The sequence below is a fragment of the Fukomys damarensis genome, unplaced genomic scaffold, assembly GCF_012274545.1.
Source record: "Fukomys damarensis isolate Sample0158 unplaced genomic scaffold, DMR_v1.0_HiC HiC_scaffold_27, whole genome shotgun sequence".
Taxonomy (NCBI): domain Eukaryota; kingdom Metazoa; phylum Chordata; class Mammalia; order Rodentia; family Bathyergidae; genus Fukomys; species Fukomys damarensis.
The window spans coordinates 447,918-472,329 of record NW_022900939.1 but is presented as its reverse complement, the minus strand read 5'-3'; the positions used below and the strand labels follow the sequence as shown (position 1 = coordinate 472,329).

General features: G+C 48.8%; 2 long non-coding RNA genes across 6 annotated transcripts in view; both read right to left on the bottom strand.

The window, feature by feature from the left end:
- Positions 1–5,905, bottom strand: part of LOC104868293 — a 23,679-nt gene extending 17,774 nt beyond the window's left edge. For 4 of the 5 annotated variants that reach the window (XR_004514496.1, XR_782004.2, XR_004514495.1 and 1 more), the window contains exon 1: positions 5,529–5,905. This is a non-coding gene — a long non-coding RNA (uncharacterized LOC104868293). Of the gene's footprint in view, positions 1–1,280; positions 1,521–5,528 lie in introns of those variants that run through there. The other variant, XR_004514498.1, reaches the window with a different exon arrangement.
- Positions 5,906–6,463: 558 nt separating this feature from the next.
- Positions 6,464–9,976, bottom strand: LOC104868290. The gene is made up of 4 exons (XR_781999.3): positions 9,898–9,976; positions 9,669–9,799; positions 8,847–9,047; positions 6,464–6,942 (listed from the first exon to the last, which is right to left on the bottom strand). It is a non-coding gene; the product is annotated as an uncharacterized LOC104868290 (long non-coding RNA).
- Between the last annotated feature and the right edge of the window lie 14,436 nt (positions 9,977–24,412).

Below are 24,412 nucleotides of genomic sequence, written 5' to 3'. Positions count from 1 at the left end.
TTTTTTTTTTTTTTTTTTTTTTTTTTTTTGTACCAAGGATCAGATTTGGGACCTTGTGCTTTCAAGGCAGGCATCAGCAGCACCACTGAGCTAAATCCCTGGCCCCTTTTTCTTTTTTATTTTGAGATAGAGTCTCACTTAGTCACTAAACTGTGTTCTCCTGCCTCAGCCTCCCGGAGTGCTGGGATGACAGGTGTGCACCACCACACCCAGCTGAAGATTTCTTTTTATTAGTTTTTTTTTAAATCTACAAAAAGAAAAGTATCAAGCCAGCAATGGTGAGGCGCACGAGGTCAAGCAGAGGTAGCCAGCCTAGCCCTGGAGTGACCTAAGCATCTTCTGTCTCTGGTCACCTGTGACCAACCCGCACCGACCTTCTGGGGCTGGGTTCCCTCATGCCTTTCCTGCAGGTCTCTGCCACTCAGAGCTCTCGTATGAGCACATGTTCCTCCCTTCTGCAGCCCGTACTCTGTGCAGGGTAGAAAGTGAAACCGATTGCTGCCCCAGAACTGCAGAGAGCCTGGCAGCATCCCCAGCTGGAGATAGCGCCTCACTCTCTCTTGGGAGGTGCCCCAGGCAAGGAGGCAAGCACTCTGTCCAGGGAGGCTCAGGTCACCTCTGTGCTTGCCCAGGGCTGTGATGACTTGGGGAGCCCGGGGGCTCTTGCCCTTCACCCTGCCTGTGAGAGCCCCCGGGGACACTCCTATTCCTTCCAGGCCCACACTGCATTGGGTACGGCCCCACCCTGCGGCTCTGGACTTCTCCAGGGACAATCGAAGTCCACCTGCACCTCTGGGCACCGCCAGGAAGCCTGAGCCCCGCAGCCCAGGCCTCGCTCTCCCTCAAAGAGGATTCGAAGGCGGAAGGAAACCAAGGACAACCACACATAACACCAGCCCCCCTCATGCCCCGCTGCGCCTCCAGGATGCCCCCTGTGCTGGAGCATGCCGGAGGGCTGGCCCCTCTGATTCCTGGGGAGCAGGGTCTCATCTAGGCTCCTTCTCCACAGGACACTACATGGACACCGTCCAGGAGCTTCGTGCTTCTTAACTGACTCACTGATTCCATGCAGGCAGAAATGAGGGCCCAGGAGCCTGGCTGACAATGTGCAGACTCTGTCCTGAGTGCCCCCCACCCCACACAGGCACAGGGAACCCCTTCAAGGGCCCCACTTTCCAGAGGATGCAGGGCCTGGCCCGCATGCGTGTCCCCACAATGCCTCCCGCACACTTCAGACACAGATCCCGCCCTGGGCCCTCCTCCGCCGCTGTACCACACACCAGCAGGGCCTTGGGAGTGCATATCCCTCCCCACTCCCTGCCCTGAGCAGCAGGGACAGGGTTGCCTGGGGCTGCCTGAGTGAGCAGGCAAGCGAGCTGGTGTCGCTTCTGCAAATGGGCTTCTCCTGTGAGCTCCGGCCGTTGCTCACACCGACAGGCTGTTTACACCGCCTCCGTGTCAGCTGATGCCACTCCTGAGTGCTTGCGCTGAGTGCTCTCGCTGTTTGCTTTCAGCCGCGTCCATGGAGACCATCGCAGAGGACAGCAGACAGCTCCATCCTGCTGGCCGAGCGAGGCCGCCCCTCCCCACACAGAGGGAAGTGGCCAGGATGCAGCCAGGGCGATGAGGGCAGTGTCCTCACTCTCACTGGGCGGACTGAGCCATGGGGCCCGGCCTGGTGGATCCGGAGCGTTGCCTGCCCACCTCTGCGCTCCCCCTGCCTGCAGGACCTGCACCTGGGGAACTGTGTCCCTCCACAGGCCGCCCATGCACCAGCGGCTCCACCTTCGGAGGGGCCCAGCCCAGCCGCCCCTGCTCGTGTGTCCACGGTCAGAGTTCAGGTACAGGAGAGAGGTCACAGCCCCCATCGGCCCCTAACCAGCCAGCCGGGTCCACACAGTGAGCAGCATGGACATCCAGCCGGCAGGCTCCTCAGAGCCCCGTGCAGCCCCAGCCTCCAGCCATGGCCCTGCGCTTGAGCTCTCACTGTCATCTTCACTGGCTCCCACGTTAGAATGAGCCCTGAGTCCACCTCCTGCCTGCAGCCCCTGCCTCTCCCTGCAGGTCTGCCCGTGTGGCCAGACATCAGAGACCCCCATGGAGACGGAAGGTGACCAGCTCATGGCTCCCGCGCTCCACAGGTGTCGGCAGCAGAGAGAACCAGAGCCGGTGCTGCGGAGAAGGCCCGCTCCTGTGTCCCATCACCCAGGGATGCTAAGGAACCGCCAGTCCCTCCGTAGATTCTCCTGCTGAGGTCAGAGCCAGCCCCACTGGCCCTGTGCACTGGAGACCCCGCCTCCCACACACGTGCCTCCAGCTGCTACACTCCCTGCGCTCGCCAAGGCCCACGGTCTGAGCACCGGCCAAGCCCGGACGCCCAGCAAGGAGGACCCACAGCGCCTTCCTCGTGAGACACTGTACTGCAGCAGAGCTGCCCCTGGCCCCTGCCACCCGCTGCTCTGGGAGGCAAGGACAGGAAAGAGGGTTCTCGGCACAATTGGGCACAGCAGAGGGGCTGGGGGAGGTCCCGCCCTGCCTGCCTCCCTCAGCAGGAGGACCTTGCTGCTGAGCATCCACGCAGCAAAGACGGCCCCGCCCCGCTCCAGCCTGGAGCCCTAAGGCCCAGTTTCCCGTCCTGCCGCCCACTCAGAGACACACACTGGCAGGGTCCCATGCCAGGTGCCCACAGAGACCCCACCCTCAACAAATGAGATGAACAAATAAGAATCTCAAGTTGTTAGCCGAGCATGCTGGGGCCCACCTGTAATCCCAGTACTCAGGAGGCTGAGGCAGGAGGATCACTGTGAGTTTGAGACCAGCCTGGGCTACATAGTGAGTTCCAGGTCAGTCTCAACTACATAATGAGACCCTGTCTCAAAAAAAAAACAAAAAGAATCTCAAGTTGTGCCCAGTCTCAGTGGGGCATGCTGGTCACTCCAGCACTCTGGGAGGCTGAAGCCCAGCCTGGGCAACATGCTGAGACCTTGCCTCAAAATGAAAAATAAAAAGGCCCTGGGTTCAATCTCCAGTGCCAAAAGTAAAACTCGCAGGCCTCGTGCTCCAAGCGAGCTGATTGGCTGAGAAGGTGCTGGAGTGGAGCAGCCAAGACAGGGCTCAGGAGGTTTGGGCTGAGAAGACAGAAAGGAGGCAGAGGGGCAGGAGAGGAGCAGAGCCAGGGGTGACAGCGGGGTGACAAGAAGCTGAGGAAGCGGGTGTGGCACAGAGCAGAGCTGCCAGAGGACAGAGACAGGGACGGGGTTGGAAGGCAGGTATAGGGTCAACGACAGGGATGGGGGAGAGGGACAGGGACAACGAGGGACAGGCGTGCAGGGACAGGGACTGTCAGGTGACCCGGTCCCTGTGGCTGAGCTTTGGCACCGGAGTGGAAGAGGGGAGCCAGGAGGACGTGGAGGTGACCTGACCCTCTGTGGCCAGGGAGGAGGCTGGGGGCGTTTCTAGCAGGGTCCCGGGCAGGGTCATCCCGAGACCCACCCTGGGCCCATCTGGAGAACGCACAGTGTGAAAAGTCTCCGGGAGGGGAATGAGGGATGAGGGGCAGCTGGGACTCGGTCTCCAGCAGGGCAGGAAGAGGAGGTGACGGGCACGGCACACTGGCAGGGAGGTGCAGGGCTGTGGGCCTGTCCTGCGTATAGATGGCAGCCGCTCAGACAGCTCCTCACTCATGGCGTGGGCGCCCTCGCTGCAAGGGGCCCCGCCCTGGCCCGACTCCTTGAGATCCCCGTGCTGGAAGCCAGGCCACCCTCACCGGGCACTGCGGGCTCTGGGCCCACTGAGCTGCGCTGATGCTGAAACCCAGGAGGGCGGCATTAGGTGGGTGCAGGGTCACCCAGTCCTGAGCTATGCAGGGATCAGGGACAGAGAGCCAGGTGTCCTGCTGCAACCAGGCAGAGGGGCAGCGCTGCAACAAGGAAGGGCCTCTGCTCTGTGCTGCTGGTGCCTTGACAAGCCCGGGCGCCCCCATGCAGCTGCAAGGGTGCGACTGAGCACCTGGCATGCAGGGGCCACTGTAAAACAATGACAGTGACAAAAACACCAATTACTAACACTTCCCGCATGCCCTCCTGTTCCAGGCTCTGTGCCAACATTGGCACCTGTCCCCAGGTTAAGAGAGCGACTATTAAGCCGAGGACACTGAGGTCAGGGAGGCAGGGAGCGGCTGATATGGGGCCTTGGCTGGACAAGGGCAGAGATCTTCCTGCCACATCCCATCCAAAAGGGGGTTGCTCTGACTCAGCCAACACAGGCACAGAACCTACTCCAACCTATATGGTTTGGCATCTTTGTTATGACTGTGATCCCAACTAATCAGGAGGCTGAGGCAGGAGGATCACTAATTCAAGGCCAGTCTGGGGAATTTAGCAAGACCCTGTCTCTAACATAGAAAGCTGTTGGAGCTCCAGTGATGCAATTCGTTAGCACATGGTACTTATATAAAGTACAAAGCTGTCTCATGGGCCGGGGAAGCAGCACCCATAAAGCCCAGGGTTCAAACCCCAGCGCCACAAACACAACAATTATAGTTACACCTCTTCCCTACCAACACCTCTGGAGGCACCCGCTCCGTACAGCGGGGTCTGGGATCTGCACCCCCAAGTCGCCCTGCCCACTCAGCCTCCCTCACCACCATGAAGGACAGAGGACTCTCGGACCCCCAGCCTGGGCCCCTCCCTCTGCATCCCAGATGTCTGCACAGCAGCAGCACCTGAGACGCTGGTGCGGGTGCCCCAGCCTTGGGTGGGCAGAGACAGCCCAACTACACCTAACAGTGGTGCCTGGGAGCAGGAGCCCCGCCCCTCACACCTGGCCCTGCAGAGGCCAGGCTGACCGGTGACACAGTGACAACGGGCCAGCCAGGACAAGGACAGCAGCCCAGAGCGGGGCCGCGTCCCTCCCGGGAGGCACGTGGTGTGAGACCGGCCAGGCCAAGGGCTCCTGCCCGCACTGCACAAAGCGGCTTTGTCAGCCCCAGGGATCTGGAGGACAGAGGAGGAGAGGCCAGAAGCAGAACCAGCCTGAGCGCGTGGCTCCCTGCCATGCTGCGTCTGGGCAGCCCCGGGGGCCTACACCTGGGCACTCAGGTAGCACACCGATCCCACGCGGCCCAGGTCTGCGTTCTCAGGAAACGCGAGCCCCAGCTCAGCCTGCACGCGGCACAGTCGCCCCACCAGCCTCTCTGGCTGCCGCTGTGTCCGGCCGAGGGGAAACCTGGCAGAGAGACCCTTGTTCCTCACACACAGGGCAGCACAGGCTGAGCCCGTGGGGAGATGCGGCTCCAAAGTCCACGTGGAGAAGGGGCCAGGCCACAGATGGGACTCAGAACTGACGCGGGTGTGGCGGCTGATCTGGGATTTCGCAACACTTCCCATGAAAAATAGGATCAGACCACAAGGAACGAAGTGAGTCAGGGCACTGGCAGCAGGTCCCCAGCCCGGCCACAGTCACGGAAAGTGTCCCTGCTGCCTTGAATCAACGAGGAGTGTGGAGAACACAAAGTCCTGAGCACTCACCACTCAGCCAGGAAACCGGAGCCCAGGACACAGGTGGGCAGGGCATCGCGGCAGGCACAGCAGCCAGCAGGCAGCCTTTCGCTGACCACACCCTGCGCCAGCCCTGCTGGGGAGGAGCAGGCAGGGAGGCTGGGCACGTGGATGGCAGACGGAGGAGTGCATGAAGGGTCACGGGCCCAACCTCATGTGTGACAGTCGTGGGGACTGAGCCAGGCATCCGACCCCAGCCACAGATGTGCTACTGCCCAGTGTCCACCGATCCAAAGGTGCCGTGTCGCTGTGGCAGACTCTGGCAACAGCGTCCAGCAGATCTGAGCCAATACCTGGGCCAAGGACGCGGGGAGACCATCTATCATCCCAGAGCCCTGGGGGACAAGTGTGTCCCAGGCCAGAAAGGCAACTCCCAATTTCCACTTTCAACAGCTCTGAGCTGAAGGAGATAATTGATAAGCTGCTTTTGTGCTACCTTTAAAAAATAATGAACAGAAAGAAGATCTTTCTTTAGGGGGCAGTGGGAGAGGAGCAGAGAGCAAGCCCTAGGCCTGGCAGCAAAGGACAAGGATGGAGGGATTCAAGGGAGGGAGGCTGAAGCAGGGAGGCCTAGGGCCCAGGGGGCGTTGTCCTGCAGCAGTCGAGTTGGAGTGTGGACTGCTTTTATAAACAGATCCAGAGGTGCACAACTTGAATCCCAGCTCCTCAGGAGCCTGAAGCAGGAGACTGAATTCAAGACCAGCCTGGGGCCAGGTGTGGTGGCACACAGCTGTAATCCCAGCACTAGGAAGGCTGAGGCAGGAGGATCACTGCAAGTTTGAAGCCAGGCTAGGCTACATAAAGAGTTTAAAGCCAGTCTAAACTGCATAGTCAGACCCTGTCTCAAAAAAACCAGAAAACCAAACTCAGCAAAAAAAACAGCCTACGCAGTTTAGCAAGGCCTTCTGAAATGAGTTTTAATAGAGTTAGTGGGGATGTAGCTCAGCAGTGGGTTTGGTCTCCAGCACTGAGGAACAGAGGAAGAGGAGGAGAAGGGCTGCAGGGGATCATGAAACATTCCCACTTTTCAGCTCAGAGGTGAAAAGGGCAGTGCCTGAGGTTTTAGATCAAATTCCTCAAAAATAGCCTGAGTTCTCTGTAACTGAGAATCCAAAACTGCTGCCTGTAAGCAAGTCCCAGATCCAGCAGGTTCCTTCTCCAGGAGCTGAGGCTATCTCGGGCTGGCCCAGAAAACCCGGCTCCAAGACAGGCCCAGCAGAGTGAGTCACAGTGCAGACAGAATTTCCTGAAGAGCAGAGGTGAGGGCTCCCTGAAGGCTTAACGTGTACACAGCTGGGTTCCAAAGGTGCCTTGAGCTCCAGCTCCCATGTGCAAACGCAGCAGGACAGCAGGGACAGCGTGGGGTAGCTCTCTTGCCCGGCCCCTGCAAAATAAATAAAGCGAGCACAGCATAAGGACACTGCACCCGCAGGCGCCCAGTCTTCTCTGCCAAATCTCAGCCACGCCCTGCCTCAGCCTCCTGACCACTGACAGTTATTTTAAGCTTGGTTGCCCTTGGGCTTGGTGGCCCATGCCTATCTATAATCATAGCTACCTGGGAGGCTGAGGTGAGAGAGTTCAAGGCCAGCCAGGCCAATTTATAGAGACCCTTCCTCAAAATAAAAATAGAAAAGGCTGGGTAGGTGGCTTAGTGCAAAGGCCCTGGGTTCAATCCCCAGTGCTGCAGAAAAGAAATTTAAAAGGAAAATGCAAGTGAGGGGAGGACAAGGACAAGGGGAAAAATGAGAACCAAGACCTGTCACGTGAAGGTACAAGATCCCAGCGAGGAATGTAACTGTACTGTGTACCTAAAATGTACCAATAAACTCATGAGTAGAAATAAAAAGAAAAGAAAAGGCTGCCAGCCACATCCTGCTTGGCAGTTTCCTGAGTCCCAGCCAGCTTGGAGGCCCCAGGGGACAGGCTCTCACCTGTGTCAGAGACCAGCATATCCTCTCTGGGAGGCCAGGCCCTCAACTTCAACCTCAGTCCTGTGTCACTGAGAGAACAGAAGCCGCAACAGCCAGGGCTACCCATCTTCCTCTACCCGGCCCCCTCCTCCCCAGCAGGCCTGGACCCAGGCAGCACTGAGCTACATCCCAGCCCCTTTTCTATTTTTATTATGAGACAGGGTGTTGCTAAATTCCCAGTCTTGCTACAACTTGCCATCCTCCTGCCTCAGCCTCCCAGAGTTCTGGGATGACTATCTTAGAATGGACTTGAGGCGCCCAAACTAAGCAGGTTAAACAACAGTCTGGGGCCCTCCCACCTCCCAACCCCACAGCCACCATCCGGTCCCAGCTGAGGAGTCACCCCCAGTCTCTCTGGCCCCTGCCCCACCCATGCAGCCCTCAGTTCTGCGTTCAAAGTGTCCCCTCCTCTTCCTGCAGCCGCTGTCCTGTTTGCCTCCCTCGAACATTCCAGAAAGGCGGGGACATGGGCTTGGGCATCATCCTCAGAAGGGCCTGGACATCACAGAAAAGAATTCGATAAACATCTGTGGGGAGAGGAAGTCATACCACGCTGATTCCCACACACCGCTGATTGAATCGGCCATCATTTAAACACAGGTGCCTAGACAAATGAGCAGCATAACCAAGGTCAGGGAACGCTAACTACACAGGGCGGTGAGCTGCTTGTAGGCCTGCCTGTTAATTATGCTCCATCCCTGCACACACCGGACCAAGGTGTTCTTTCAAAACACCTGGTTTACTCGTTAATTCTGCAAATCCTAGATCCTTTCCCACAGCCTACTCCAGAACATCTAAAGTATATTTTTGAAAGAAATGTAAATCACATTTAAAGAAAATACGCATTCTACAGTCCACACCTTGCAGTGGTCTCATTAGAAAGTACAAACTACGAGGCCGGGCGTGGTGGCACACGCCTGTAAGCCCAGCACTGGGAGGCTGAGGCAGGAGGATCACTATGAGTTCGAGACCAGCCTGGACTACACAGTGAGTTCCAGGTCAGTCTCAACTACATAGTGAGACCCTGTCTCAAAATAACAAAACAAAACAAACAAACAAACAAAAAAAATACAAACTACGAATCCCTTAAAGTCTTGGTGGTTTTGGCCTCCTGAAACCATCCAGCCTTCCTGTGTAAGCTCGAGGGAAGGGACATCACTAGAACCTCTCCAGGAAGTCCTAGTCTCTTGTGAGTCACGACAGCACAAGGCGAATTAACTTATTAGACAGAAAAGTCAGAAAAATGAGACTTAGAGAACTTTGGGCCCGATCAGTGATGCTGTGGGGTGCAAAGACAACCCCCCCGAGCTCACCTCACCTTTATTCAGTACCTAAGGAAACACAAATGAAACGGGAGGCTCAGAGGACAGCGGCAGCAATAATCCAGAACAGCGAGGAATTGCACAGATGAAGATTTCGCTCCTCCCAGGATGTTTCAGCTGGTGTAATCTTGTCCTGGAGCACCACCGGGCCATTGGGGTTTTAGCTGTGTCCGAGGGCTCAACATGCCATAGTGGCCCTGCAGGAAGGAAAACTAGGCCTAATCATAATTTAATTGTGAAGTGATTTTTCCCCAAAATTATGTAGCACTGCCCCCGACACTCTCTGACACAGGAAATGGCTTTAGCAGCGAGAATGCCGTGGGAAAGGAAGGCAGCCGCTCTCCCTGGCCGCCAGCCCGCCCTGCTAACGTCCTTCTCTGGCGTGCGTGCAGTGGCTGAAATCTGCCACTTTCCCAGCCCAGCTGCTGTACACGGCTCCCCTCTTTGAAGTTCAGCTCAGCTTCCCGTGGTCTTATCTCACATCAGACACAGCTTGGCAGTGTCAGGGCTGACAGGTAAGTAAACAGCACCAGCCTGTCCCTCAGAGTCCTCCCCGTGGGGAGGTGGGAGCAGTTACAGCGATTATTTGGGGGCTTGTATTCCCACAACCACACAACAGGAAGAGCTGTAGTTGAGGTGTGTGTATTCTCAGGTGCACACACACACAGGCAACTCCACAGAAGGGACAGCGGTGCGAGGTCACAGGTGGACGGCACAGGAAGCACCGTTCCATGATCACAAACCAGAGCTCCCACGGGAGGACCTCCTGGCACTGGGAGAGTAACTCTCCTAGCTGGCGCCTCCACAAAAGCACAGACCTTCACCACCAATCGTCTGGAGGCCCATGCTGCTGCCCAGGAGCACAGCCTGGCCTGCCGAGAGGTGGCGTGGCCAGGCGGTGTGCACCACGTTCCTGTCTTCTGCCAAGCTGCACCTCTCCGTCCTTTCTCTACAGGAAGAAAGCAAAATTTGTGAGTAGCAGCCTTGCTCATGACAGCCTGGGGCTCCCGGGGGGGGGGTCAAAGGGACAAATAATAATGCAGGAACCTGGGCCTGCTCCACCACTCCACTGGGCTCAGGAGGCAGAAGCACTTCCAGGTCACTTGCACCTGCAGAAGCACTTCTGGGTCACTCGCACCTGCACTGGAGGACCTAGGAGGACTTTGGCCCAGCCAGCACTTCAGCATCCTGTAGCTGTGGGCCGAGGACAGAACCGCTGGCACCTGGTGCCAGGTTGGGGTGAGGCTGGAGGTCCCATAGCTCAAAAGTGAGTTCTCAGTAGCCACACTTGACATTTGGGCCAGAGAGCTCTTCCTTGTGGGAGGCTGCGCTGGCCCTAGAGTGGCCCCCTTCCCTGTGCCTCGAGACGCCAGGAGGACCCCAGCAGTGACAGCCTGTGCTATCCCCTGGGAGGGGCAATACCTAGATGAGGACAGTGCTCCAGAGGACAAAGCAGGGACAAAGGACAGGGAGCACCCAGGGTGAAGTGGATGCAGGGGAATCCAGGTGGGCAGTGCGAACCAGGGATGAAGACAGGCCCGTGGTCAAAGAACCAAGATGACCCTGCCTGGCCCCTTCTGCCTTTCTGGAAATAGAGATCCTCAGTCCAGTCTATATCTGGTCTGCACCCTTGAGAAGAAGACCCAGGGCCTCCTATAGTTCTCAAACAGCTTGTAACTGGATGTCCCTGCTCATAGGTGAGGTTTGTGGGAGGTGGCTGGATCTAGGTGTGTGAAAATGGGATTAAGGGTATGGTACTGGATTGATCCATCAATTGGTTTAGCATAGTTATGGACATGGATAACAGGAAGCCCTACCTGGGTGTGGATGGCACCACCCAAAAGGCTTATAGTCTGGGTGGGATAAAAGGAAAGGCAGGCTGGCTGCTTGCTGCCTTCAGCCTGCCCTGCCATGGACTGTTTCTCTTCTGTCACACTGCCCCTGCTTTGGAGCCTGCCAACTATGGGCTGAAGCCTCTGCAAACTGTGAGCTGAAATAAACCTTTCCTCCTTTAACTCCTGGATATTGGGTATTTTGACCCAGAAATAAGAAAAGTAACTGAGACAAGTGGCTTGCACTTTTCAACAAAGAGCTTTTCAACAAAGAGATAAACTAATTTTCAACCAACAGAGGCAATGCAATCTTTTACTGATAACTGCATAACCTACACTTGCCTGGGCCACACCAGGCCAGGAGGAATGAAGGGGGGTGCATTTTGAGTAACACAGATGTTATTAGTTCTTTCCCATGCCGGCTGCAGTAGGGCCCTGGCTTCCTGCACCCCCACTGTATATATACACATAAACACATGTATGTGCATGTGCACACAGAATGCATCCTCATGTGCACAATATTTGTGTACACACATACAGGTGCACGGAAATGCACACATGCACACACCCATGCAGGTGGGTACATATGAACACAGCACATGGGTACATATGAACGTGCAACATGACTGCATCCATAGCACATGTGTGTGCACGTGTGACGGCACACACAACACATGTGCTCGTGCACACCTACAACAGTTTGCACCGTGCATGTGTACACGTGTGTGCACACGCACACTGGTGCATTATACATGCGTGCACATGTGCACACACAAGGGCACGCATAACGTAAGTACTGCCTGCACACGTGTGTGCATACACACAAGCACATGCATAGCACTGTGCACACGTGCAGGTGTGTGAGCGCAGAGGTGTACGTGTGCACACATGAGTGCATGCATAGCACATGTGTGCCACACGTGCACAGCTGCATGCACCTGTAAATGACACTGTAAAGCCCCATAAGTGCAGGTGTGAATATATTGTACGTAACACACCGAATACACACACTTATGTATACCTGCATTGCACTTGCACAGACATGCATGCGTGTGTGTGCACATGTGTAGCATGCACTTAAACTATATACCTGTGCACACATATGCATGCAAGTATATATACACTGCTGTGCACCTGCACACGAGTTGTGCACACTAAATTCTGCAAATCCATCCTCAGACAGCTGCCCGTGTCCTCCTAAACAGCCCCAACCTGCTCCCACGAGGCCTGCCTTGCTTTCTTCCAGAGTCCCCTCCCCACGATCACCTCATCCCATGGCTCACCGAGTGACCTGAAGCCCCCTCTGCCCTCCAGGCCCGTCAGCCGCCTGTCAGGAGTCCAGGAGGGCCACTCTGGTGCAATGTACATCGGGCCAACCCACCTGGTGTTTCTGGTCCCCAGTACCCCAGAGATGCCTGTTTGCCACACTCAGGGAGGCGAACGCCTCTGGCTTGGTGTGTCTCCCAGCCCCACCGCCTCGCAGAGACCACAGGAGCCCTCTCACCCAGGACCCCGCATGAGACCTGGGCCAGCCCTACCCCTTAGGCAGCAGAGGCTTGGGAGTGGCCAGGCCTTTTCCCCTGAGTTCTGCCCACCCTAAACCTCCCTCCCTCCACAACCTTGGCTTCAGGGGCAGCCCCAGCCCGAGGTGCCTGAGGCCCAGCGGAGGCTCCAGCAGGCTGAGATTGCCCACTGCCCAGTGCTACCCACCACCCACACCGCACCTGGGGCCTCGGCCCTTTCGCCTCCACTGACCCTGCTATGGGAAGGAGTGGGGGGCACACCCACCCCCCACGCTCCTCCGGGCACGCGGTGACTGACATTTCCTGGAGCCCAGGCCACGCCGAGCCCTCTCCTGAGCCCTGCACACAGGTCTCTCCCCTGATCCCAGGACAGTCCACGCAAATGTCGTCGATGGCAAGACTGAGGGACGGAGACGAGTGAACCCGCCCAAGGCCAGGTGGCCAAGAAGGAGCAGGAGGATGACCCAGGGCTGTGCCTGTCCCCCTAGGCACAGCGGAGCAGCCCCGCTCCACTCAGGGCGGTCAGGAGTCCGGAGGAAGGTGAGGGGTCCGGCCCGCTGCCACGCCTCCCCTTCCCCATGGGGCCCAGGAGGCTGCTCCACAGCTGTGCTGGGCCCCAGGGCCAGCTCATGAGCCCAGCGACCCCCACCACCGGCCCCTGCAAGGTTGCCTGCATGCCTGGAGACGACTGTGGCGCCTCAGATGGGCAAGAGTCGCGGAGATGGATGTCTGACTGCGCTCCAGAAAGCTCCGCTGACAGCAGGGTCCCCACACGTTCAGGACAGGCGCGTCCCTTGGGGTGCTGGGCTGGCTGCAGCCTGCGTGTGGTGGGCCTGTGTCGCGAGCACCGATTTGCGTTTCGGGATCACGGGTCAGCGCATCAATGATTGTCAATTCAGTTTCGTTTTCATAAATGCTTTTACTCTCATTAACAATACAGAAACAAGCCCACACAAAGGATACAACTACAATTGCCAGCGCAATATAGAAATAATGCCAGCCCATAATATCTCTAGGCAAATCATAAGTCCTAGCATGCTGTAGGTGGGGGCATACGACCTGGTGAGTGTAGTCTGGTCCTCGGCTTCGCAGGGTCGAGCCGCGACTTTCGATGTCAATGACGGTCTCGGGTTGGTTTCGTTCTCTCGTCTAGGAAACCAGGATCCTCGGCTCAGCAGTCAGGATCTGGAACAGAGTGTCTGCGTCTCGGGCAGAGCTTCAGCAGGTCATCTTGACGGGGTCGTCAAGCGACGTCATCTGTCTGTAGTCTTCTCCTTTTATACCTTAAATCATCTCTAATCTAATACATCCATATGTTCTATCTAAGTTAACTCCTCAACACTCTCCATTACCTCACTTCAAACTCTTAATCATATGTCACAGCAATCACGTGTCACAGCAGATGGTCGGGGGGAATTCCACACATGTCACAGCAAACTCTTATCTGTCCTAACACTCAGCTCCCAGGCTGTCAGCTGTCAAGCTGTCAGCTGTCAAGTTTCACTCAGTTTCACTCTAGTTTTATTTTGCTTAATTCTGCTTTTTGTGGGGTCACAAAGTCCTATGTTTTACATGTTCACTACATTCCACCCCCTGACACCTGAAATGGGGTCAACATAAAAGGTGTCACTCATGGTCCGCAAGACAGGGGTTTACAAAGTCATAGCGTCGAAATCCTGTGGAAGCAGTTACACACATAATATGTCGATGTAACCCTTTTTGTATATTTAAGTTTTTCATTCTTCTATATTTTCTATTTAATTCATACCAAGTTGTATAAGCTGAATATTCAAAAAGCAATCCTTGCAAAACTGGCTTTAGTAATGTTCTAACACACCATGATTGTAAAGATCCTGGAATGTAAAGCGATTCTTGTGAGTTTCTACAATACCAGTCACCTTCCAGAAGTTGGTGAGCTTCTTCTGGTCGATGTCTGATTAAATTCTTGCATAGCATATAATTTGGATATGTTCCCTTGCATATGAAGCAAGAGACTAAGCTTGCAAGTATATGTAAGAATCTTTCAATCGGGTGTGATTCTATCCACTTTTCTTCATGTGTCATAAAGTGTTGCAATAGAAGCAATAATCTATCATCCTTATTTATGCCAGATAAAAAGCGGCTAGAAAATCTATTTATGCAAAAATGACAATCAAACATATTTCTGAACTCTCTTGGTAACAATCCCATATTATATAGTAAATCATGAAGCGCATGACAATGTAATTTATAATAGTATCCTAATACGACTTTTGGTCCATTTGGTTGCATGAGATCACATTTTCTTCCCGAGGGATTTCCACTTCTTCTTGATCTTCGCATGCTTTCGTTTTCTGAAGATTCTGTGTGTTAATCTGAGAAAGACGACTAAGAGAAACACCATGGATACAACATATAATGCTTCTTTGAAATATTCCCACCAATGAACTAAAGGTGTACAAGTGAAGTCTAACTGTATTAATCTAGCAAAGAAATCAAAGAATGAACATTTCTTCATATCCTGATTCCATGACTTGAGAATGACTGTATTTGTCCGTATCAATCCTACTAGTTGATGTATCTCCTGGTTTGATCTAGTTAAAGTGTGTTGTGCATTCATAATCTTTTTGTGTATGGAATCTAATTGTTTTTGGTTATGTTCTGATATCTTTTGTATCTCCAGATTTTTCTTTATGAATTCCTTATAGTGTTCTTGTTCTAGGTCTTCTAAGAATAATTTGGGTGTACTATATAAGTGTGTGGATTGTATGGAAATCTGTGTTATCCAAGTCTGATCTCCTTTTGTTAAAATTGAGCAATTATGTACCATCCAACAGCCTACTGGCAACTCATGTGATGTAATGACATCATCAAGAGTTTCAGTATCCAAATTTGTGCAATTTATTGATGTGTAATTGTTAACACATACTAAGAGTGTCCAATCACCCATAGATTGTATTGTTTCTGTCATTGTTGTTGGTGCTAATCGTGTTTCTGTTAGCTTAGTTTGAGGCATATGTGGATATACGAATACATTAGTGCCTAGACTATAGCATTCTTCCTGAGGTACGTATGCAGGTGTTCCATTGATTGTTATAAAAAGGAAATGATCTATTGGTGTTATCCATTGTGCATTCAATGAATTCCATGGATCCAATTTTGTTCTCCATACCTGTGGGATTGGTCTTGTGTGGTAAGCAGCATAAGCATTATCTATGAAAACCTGCAAAACGTTTAAGGTACATAGACCTTCTTCACAAAAACTATTTGCAGTAGGATTAAGTAATGTTTGAAATTCTGGTGTTCTTCTACCTAGACCTGTTATAAACAATGTATCCAATTCTCTAGTCATTTTATCCATAGTCATCTTATATTGTACACACATTAATCCATTATGATTTCTTAAAATCTGATCTTGTGTTACTTCTTGTTGTACTCTATGTTCTTTCTCTAAAATTTCCATCTCTGCTCTCATCTGTTGGCTGAGAACGTTAAGAGCATCTAATGAATTGGAAATTGCTGCTATTGCTTCTGAAACTTCCTTGTTTAACTTATGAATGTGAAGTAATTCTGCTTTAATTGGTTGTATCATTGCTGCAGATACTCCACCTCCCATAATGCCTCCTAAGAGTGCTCCTGCCAAAAATGCTCCTACCGCCATTAATTGTAAAGGTTTTCTACCTGTCTTTAAAGGGGTTGTATATTGCAGGCGGTATGATGGAGTTGTGTCTAAACAATAATTTGGAGGTGGTGCTAAAGTCTGTAAATCTACCTTTAGTTCTACTTTCCTGATTCTAGGGAATAGTATCAATTTAGCAGGTGTTTGCATATCTGGCACAATCATAGGTGCCTCCACCACTGTAGATGTTTTATTTGGTGGTGGGTATAAATATCCCTGTGGAAAATGTGCTGTATAAAGTTTATAGGTTTTTGTTACATTTTCTGATATTCGGCGTGTGATTCCGCCTCTGTCCAGCAATTTCCCTTGATGTGGTTTCCTGTCTGGCCATGTTGTATGTAAGAATGGGAGATAGTTTATAATGTCCCAATCCAATGTAAAGGTTGTGTTTAATCCTCTTGGAGCATGTGCTATCCATTCTATCTCTTTCCATTTTTGTATTATTGGGTCCACTCCCCATGATGAAAAATAGTATGGAAAACCTGTATGACGAAGTTGTAAGCCTTGAGTCAAGGATGTATTTAATGTCCTAAACCAACGTATGGATCTATCTATTCCTGTTTTGTAATAAGCTCTTATGTTAGCTCCACTTAGGAGTCTCTTTGGTACTCCTTTGTACAAAAATGAATATGTTGGGTTTAAGTCTTCTATTAGAGGTAATGTATATTTTACTTCTTCTACTGCATCTGTTATGTTAACAGCTGGTTTATGAATTGCCATTGTTATACTTCTACCTAGAGAGACAGGTTCCTGTACTGTTTCCTTTTTCCTGACAATGTTAGTAAAGTTAAAGTCTACATCATACAGAATAGGGAATTCATCTAACCCTGCCATATGATGTGCACATAAGAAATAAGCTTCTTCACACAAAGACTTTTGTGAATCCCTCAGTGCACATTTATAACTTTTAGATCTTGCTAAATAAGATCGTTGTGTCTCATTCATCTGGTATCTTAATTTCCAAGGTTTGTCTGTGCCATTATATATCCATATGCCATTTTTACTCTTAAATAAGGAGTTGTTAATGTCTTTGTGATCTAGAAATAATGCTGTTGTATTACTATGTTTACATTGAGCTGCATTCCTGCTAACATTAACTTCCTGTATTGTATGAGGCCAATAAAATACTCTTTTATATATATCTGAACCCGTAGAGGAAGTTATCACTGCAGTAATTATCTCAGCTGGATAGTAAATGCATGCCCATATTAAGCAGTTTGAACTATCCTGAATTGCTATGTTACATACATGTGAAAGCTTAATGCAAGTGTTCCAGGATGCCCCTTGTCGGTTAAGTGTCCATGGTTGTGGTAAAATATTTGTCAGTAATATTGGCTGTCTCCAATGTTCTACACCTAAAGGTAATATTTTTGACCAATCGGCCCAATCCCAGGCTTCTGTAGTGATTGCCTTGGGGACATCCTGCACATATTCCGATCCTGCAATGTTCACTGGTGTTAGATTCCCATAGAATGGAAGATTTGGGAAATCTGATACACACAGTATAGAATGCTGCAAAACATTGCTCTTATTCTGTCTTAATTCATTTATGAAAGAATTTGGGCATCTATTACCCCATGGTGGGGGTAAATGTGGTATTCCTCTAGATATCAACCATGGTTCCATCTCTAGCTCAGTCTCTTTCATTTCTCTTGTAATATTCCTTGGTTCCAACATTTGCTTTATGTCCTCTTCACTAACATCTTCATAATCTTCTCCAGTACCGTCTCCAGTAGAGTTTCCATTAGTTCCTCCTTCATCATCTAAATCTAAAACTAGTGAATCTAAATCTAGTGGATTTAAATTCCCAAAGTCAATTTCTTGTATTGCTCCTGAGCTGATATTATATTCAGCAAACTCCAGTGGTTCCCAGGACTGATATATCATAGGTGCAAACCATTGCCTAGTATAGGTCGTGTTCATTCCTAATCCACATGTAAATGTCTGCGACATTAGGGCATCTAATTGTCCTTCCCATGATGGTGTAAGAATCATGGTCTCATATTTGTTGTTAAATTTAACCTGGACTGTTTTTAAGTCTTCCCACGTTTTCCACGCGGTAGCATATATAGCCATATGACTTGTCTTATTTCCCCAAAATTCTATCTTGTGACATTTGATTGGGTTTGGTTCATCTAAACTTGTAGGTTCATCATCTGACATCATACTCATGAAGGTTTTATAATGGTATGATGACTTAGTAGCCTGTCTATAAGCCTCACAGTTTGCATGCCAAGCAAATTCTATGCAATGTGCATATTTTTGCCACCAACTGTGAAAGGTGCTAGTTATGTGTGTCCAATCTCTGAAATCTTTCCAATATTGTGGCCATCTGTTCGTAATGTTTTTTGCTGGTAATATTTTAAAATCAATGCCTTTGGTAGTTGTTGGAGCAAGAGTAGTAGGAGCAGGAGTAGTAGGAGCAGTAGGAGAGCTAGCAGCGGTAGTGCTGCTGTCACCAGTGCTACTGTCACTACTTTCATTACTGCCACTAATATCACTGCTGTCATTAGTATCTCTGTTGTCATTATCATCACTTATGTCCGCACTACTGATAGAGTCACTATCATCATTAGTACTGGGAACGAGCACCGATTGATGGACACCAATGATGAAATTCATTATAATGAGAATGACCAGGAGCATATTGTAAATTTTGATACCTTTTCTATTATGCCAGTTTGGTTTTTGAAGATTTCGCACGCACTTAAGTATGTTGTTATTATGGGTCCCACTACCCATATGGCTATGGCTAGGAATAAGAGCGTGAGCCATAGTGAGTGCATGCATATCCGAGTACATCTCATATTATGATATGTCCTCTAATCTAGTGAGTCTGAGGTCGCCCTTACCTTGGGTTATCCAGATATTATTTCCGGGTCCAGGGGCGACGACCTCAGCTTTGTGTATGGTATCGTCCTTTTTGCTCCTGTGAACACAAATATGTGGTCTGATTATGTTTCTATTATCCTCCTGTGGGTATTCTATCACTTGGGAGTAAGCTATAGCCTCTTCTATGGGGCTCTTTCTATGTAATCTCTGTCTTTGGTTTAACTCTAACGTGGCCCATAAAATTGCCTTCAATAGTGTTTCACCTGTTCTATGCATCAGTTGTGTTTTTAGCAAACCATTCCACCTTTCTATCACTCCAGCAGAAGTAGGGTTATAGCCTTGGTGAAAGTCCCACATAATTCCTAATGTTTCTGCACATTTCTGTGTTAATTTTCCAGTGAAATGTGATCCTTGATCTGATTGTATTATCTGTGGAGTTCCATATTGTGCACTCCATTGTAATATGGTTAGAATGCAAGTTTGTTGGTCTGGTTTGGTGCCAACCCTGGCCATTCCTAGACCTGTAGTTGCATCTACCATAGTACATGCATATAAATTCTTATATTTCTTTAAAGGTCCAATAAAATCAATTTGTACTAATGAATTAAATCCTTTCTTATTTCCAATGTTTCCATGGTAATTATGATTAAATCTCAGTCTATCATTTGGGCAACCTTTGCATTGTTTGATTGCTTGTCTAATCTTTTGCCAAGAGACATCAATATGTCTTTAGTCCATCCATTGTTTCAATGCATGGGTACCTATATGTCCCATTTGTTCATGGAGAGCTTGAATTTCTCTCAAGCCAACTTCAATAGTTGGTTTAAATTCCTCTTTCTTTGGTAATATTTTATATTCTGTTTTAATTCGTTTTTTAAGAGGTTCAATATCCTCAATCTTATAAGTCCTCTTAATCTTAATATTACTCATTAAACTTGCTAACTTATCCACTACATCATTATACTTATGCATATCATCTTTCTTAGAAGTATGAGCATCTACGTGATATACTATTATTCTTATCTCCTTACTTAATTGATCTAATTCTTTCCATGCATCAATTGACCATATATCTCTACCATTAATCTTCCAAGAGGTCTTTCTCCATTTCCCTGACCAAACAGCAATTCCATTTGCTACACACCATGAATCGGTGTACAAGTGTAACACTTTTTTATTCTCCAATTTGGTTTGCCTAGCTGCTAACAATGCTGCAAGTACTTCTGCATGTTGTGCAGACTTTCCTGTACCTTGGTCAGTGATTATCTTACCATCTTCTGGCCTATAGGCTGCGGCTTTCCAAGATACTTTATTATTTACAGTAGTGGAAGAACCGTCCGTGAACCAGGCATTGGGCACTGCGGCAGTATACTCCTTTGTTCCCCATGTGCCAATATTTGGCTGTCGTTCTTCTTTTTCCTCCTTCTTGGGGATTAGATCTGGTGGAATCAACCAGGCTTGATCATCATTGGACGATCCACCCCCTGAACGCAGTATTGCATCCGAGGACTGTGAGATTCGTCCCTTTGATGTAACCTGATGATGCTTTATGAAGTCTGCCAAGTACCATTTCCAATGCAACACCTTGGGTTCAATCGGGAGTCCTATCCAGGCTTCACCTGGAGCCTTGATCCAATCCATGATTGGCATCTCGGTCCTAATAATGGTTTCATTGTTCTTAATCAAGGAATGTATAGCCTTGCAAGCCTCATATGTAGCCCAGATGGTCCTCTCAAAAAGAGAGTATTTATTTTCTGACCATGGGAATCTTTTACAATAAAAGCCAATTGGTGTAATTCTATTTCCTTTTGCAAAAATATTCCAATTACCATATCCATTAGTGTATAACACTTCTACTATAATAATCTCTCCCTCTTGGATATATCCTAGATGGTTATACTGTTTGATCATGGAGATAATGGTTCGGACCGCCTGTTTTTGGGCGTCTGTCCATTCAAAATCTTGTGCCTTTTTAATTACCTTATATAAGGGTTGTAAAAAGAGTTGTAGATAGGGAATGTGTTGGCGCCAATAGCCAAACATTCCTATCAAGTGTTGTACCTGTGATTTATTAGTCGGTTCTTTAAGGTTATCTATCTTATCAATAATTTCATTTGGAATCTTTGGGCCATCAGTTGACCAGTGTACTCCTAAAAACTTAACTTGTTGGCTGGGTCCCTGTACTTTATCTTGGTTTATGGTCCAGCCCTTATCCCTTAAATGTTGAATTAACTTTCTTAATATTACATCTATTGTTTCCTTATTCTTACCAAAAATTATTAAGTCATCTATGTATGAGGCTATTTCTACTCCCTCGTATTCAAAATCCTTAATAGTCTCCATCAAGGTGGCATGTGCTATAATAGGACTGTTAATATAACCTTGTGGTAATCTCAGAAATTTATATTGTTTAGATTGCCATGTAAATGTTGTAATCTCTTGGGATGAGGGATGTAGAGGTATCCCGAAAAACATATCTGATAAATCTATAGTTGCTAGCCATTTGGGGGCTGCCTGTTTGATTTTCAAAAATATATCCTCTATGTCTGGTAATGTTCCGGGCATTTTTGGGCTTAACTCATTAATCCTCCTATAATCTACTGTAAATCTCCAATTGCCATTTGGCTTTAGTACTGGCCATACTGGGGAATTATAATTAAAACTTTGGGTGGGGGCTATTATTCCTTCCTTTATTAGATTATCCAAGGTCTTTGTGATGTCCTCTATTCCTCCTTTGATGGGGTATTGTGGTGTAAATGATGGTCTAACTTCAGGCAACACTATAGGCTCCACCTTAACTTCAGCTAAATTCACCATATATTTTTTAATTTTCTTATTTTGTAAATATAATGGAAAAAGTAATCTTATATGTTCTATACCTAAGACATTGCAGGGTGCGAAGCAACTAGCCGTCTCTAATTTCCATATCTTATCATATAATTGTAATTCTACTTCTATAATTGGTACTATTCTATCTACATTATTGACCCCTTGAATGACCATAGTTCTTTTCCCTTTCGCTTGATTTGGATGTTGGGTAATTATACTAATCTGACTTCCAGTATCTAGAAGCCATTTAACTGGTTCTAAGCCCTGTTTTGTTTTCATTGGTATGTTCACGAAAGGTCTCAAGTCGCCTAATTGCGGCGAGGTTGCTGCCTGTTCCTTATCCAACCTGGCTTTGGTGTGAAAAACCTCTTTTCTCCTTGTCCCTGTGGCTGGCGACGGATCGCATTGTTGCTGTTGTTGTAGGGGACTCGGGGTCCCCTTCTTCCTAAAAAAGGTATCCTTGGCCTGTTAAAGCGTGTGTTGTTTCTATTTCTATCTTCCTGTGCTATAGCATTTCTCGGGGTCCAATTGGATCGATATGACCCTCTATTGTCATTTCTAGCAGTTATGTTTCTAAACTGGCGTGGTTCATAAAAATTCTGGCCTCTTCTGTTAAAGTTTCTGGTATTAACTTGGAAAGAAATTACCCTGTCCTGTTCTAACTCTCTAAAGCCTTTAAAAAATTGTATGGCTTCATCTATGGTTCTACAGCCCTGTAAGCTTCCTGCCAAGCTCATTCTTAGGTGAGGTGGAGCTCCCTTAACAATTATCTTCCTGAATTCCGGCTGAAGAGGAGAAGCTAAAGGAGTAGGAACCTGATTGTATATAAACCAAAGTATTCCCAATTTCCTCAGTATGCTAATTGCGTCCTGATAGGTGTTCCATGTGGCTGCAGCCTCAAACTGAGTCAGGTCTAAAGTCGGGAAGGCTAATCTCCAAGCCGCTGTTATCCAATCTAACAATGAATGGGTGTCACCTTTAGCTGCATCTAAGACATGTTCTAATGCATCATAGATAGATGGATTCTCTATGATCCCCTTTATTTTCCTCATTTCTCGTTCTAATAAAGTGACTGTGTCCGCCCCTTTTTCCCACAGTCTTGCTATATATTGTGCATCCTTTTCTCCATTCTGGGCATAATCTCGTCTCAGATCTTTTTTGTCTCTAGCCTTTTGCCCATCAATCTATCTTTATCTAAATCTTGTACAGTTTTCATTAATAATGCAGGTACCTGTTTCTTAGGTGCTGTTTCGACTAAAGGTTTGATAACATCAGGGTCCATTAGGTCAAAATTTGTATCAACTGGCGCCATACCTAATCGTCCCTTTACAGCTTGGGCGGTTTCCAACCATTTCTCTTCCCCTTCAGCGGGCACCTCATCAATCTATCTTTATCTAAATCTTGTACAGTTTTCATTAATAATGCAGGTACCTGTTTCTTAGGTGCTGTTTCGACTAAAGGTTTGATAACATCAGGGTCCATTAGGTCAAAATTTGTATCAACTGGCGCCATACCTAATCGTCCCTTTACAGCTTGGGCGGTTTCCAACCATTTCTCTTCCCCTTCAGCGGGCACCTGTCCGGTAACTGGGGACACTTTCGCTTTCTTAAATTTCTGAATTATTCGCTTCATTTCCACAGAATTGTAGCACACCAATATAAGAACTTAATTTCTTTCTTCCTCAAATACCATTGACAATCACCAATGTACTCTTTTGAATTTAGTAATTCGAAAAATTTTCGATCGGCCAAATTTTCAAATCTTTTGCTTAAGAATCTACACGCATTACTTTCGTTTGTTTCCCCTTTCGCCATGCGCATCAAAACCCGCTCTTCCTCAGTTTCCTGAGTTGGCTTCGTGGCGTCTGCGGAGTCCTACTTCCGCACCCTTAGGGAGGGTGGTGTTTTCGGCCTGAGTTTTCCCTGCTCTCAATAACCCGTTCTTCCCCAGTTGCCTGGGTTGACTTCGTGGAGTAATGGTAATCACTCAGTGGTCCGCAAACGAAACTTAATGCTTAAGATTAATAATTTCCTAGTCCTCGTAAAGAATACTAGGAACTCTCAATTCACATTCCTCGTAAGTAGTACAAGGAACTATTTTAAAATTCAGTATCGACCCGTGGTCCTGCCGACTACGCCAACTGTCGCGAGCACCGATTTGCGTTTCGGGATCACGGGTCAGCGCATCAATGATTGTCAATTCGGTTTCGTTTTCATAAATGCTTTTACTCTCATTAACAATACAGAAACAAGCCCACACAAAGGATACAACTACAATTGCCAGCGCAATATAGAAATAATGCCAGCCCATAATATCTCTAGGCAAATCATAAGTCCTAGCATGCTGTAGGTGGGGGCATACGACCTGGTGAGTGTAGTCTGGTCCTCGGCTTCGCAGGGTCGAGCCGCGACTTCGATGTCAATGACGGTCTCGGGTTGGTTTCGTTCTCTCGTCTCGGAAACCAGGATCCTCGGCTCAGCAATCAGGATCTGGAACAGAGTGTCTGCGTCTCGGGCAGAGCTTCAGCAGGTCATCTTGACGGGGTCGTCAAGCGACGTCATCTGTCTGTAGTCTTCTCCTTTTATACCTTAAGTCATCTCTAATCTAATACATCCATATGTTCTATCTAAGTTAACTCCTCAACACTCTCCATTACCTCACTTCAAACTCTTAATCATATGTCACAGCAATCACGTGTCACAGCAAATGGTCGGGGGGAATTCCACACATGTCACAGCAAACTCTTATCTGTCCTAACACTCAGCTCCCAGGCTGTCAGCTGTCAAGCTGTCAGCTGTCAAGTTTCACTCAGTTTCACTCTAGTTTTATTTTGCTTAATTCTGCTTTTTGTGGGGTCACAAAGTCCTATGTTTTACATGTTCACTACA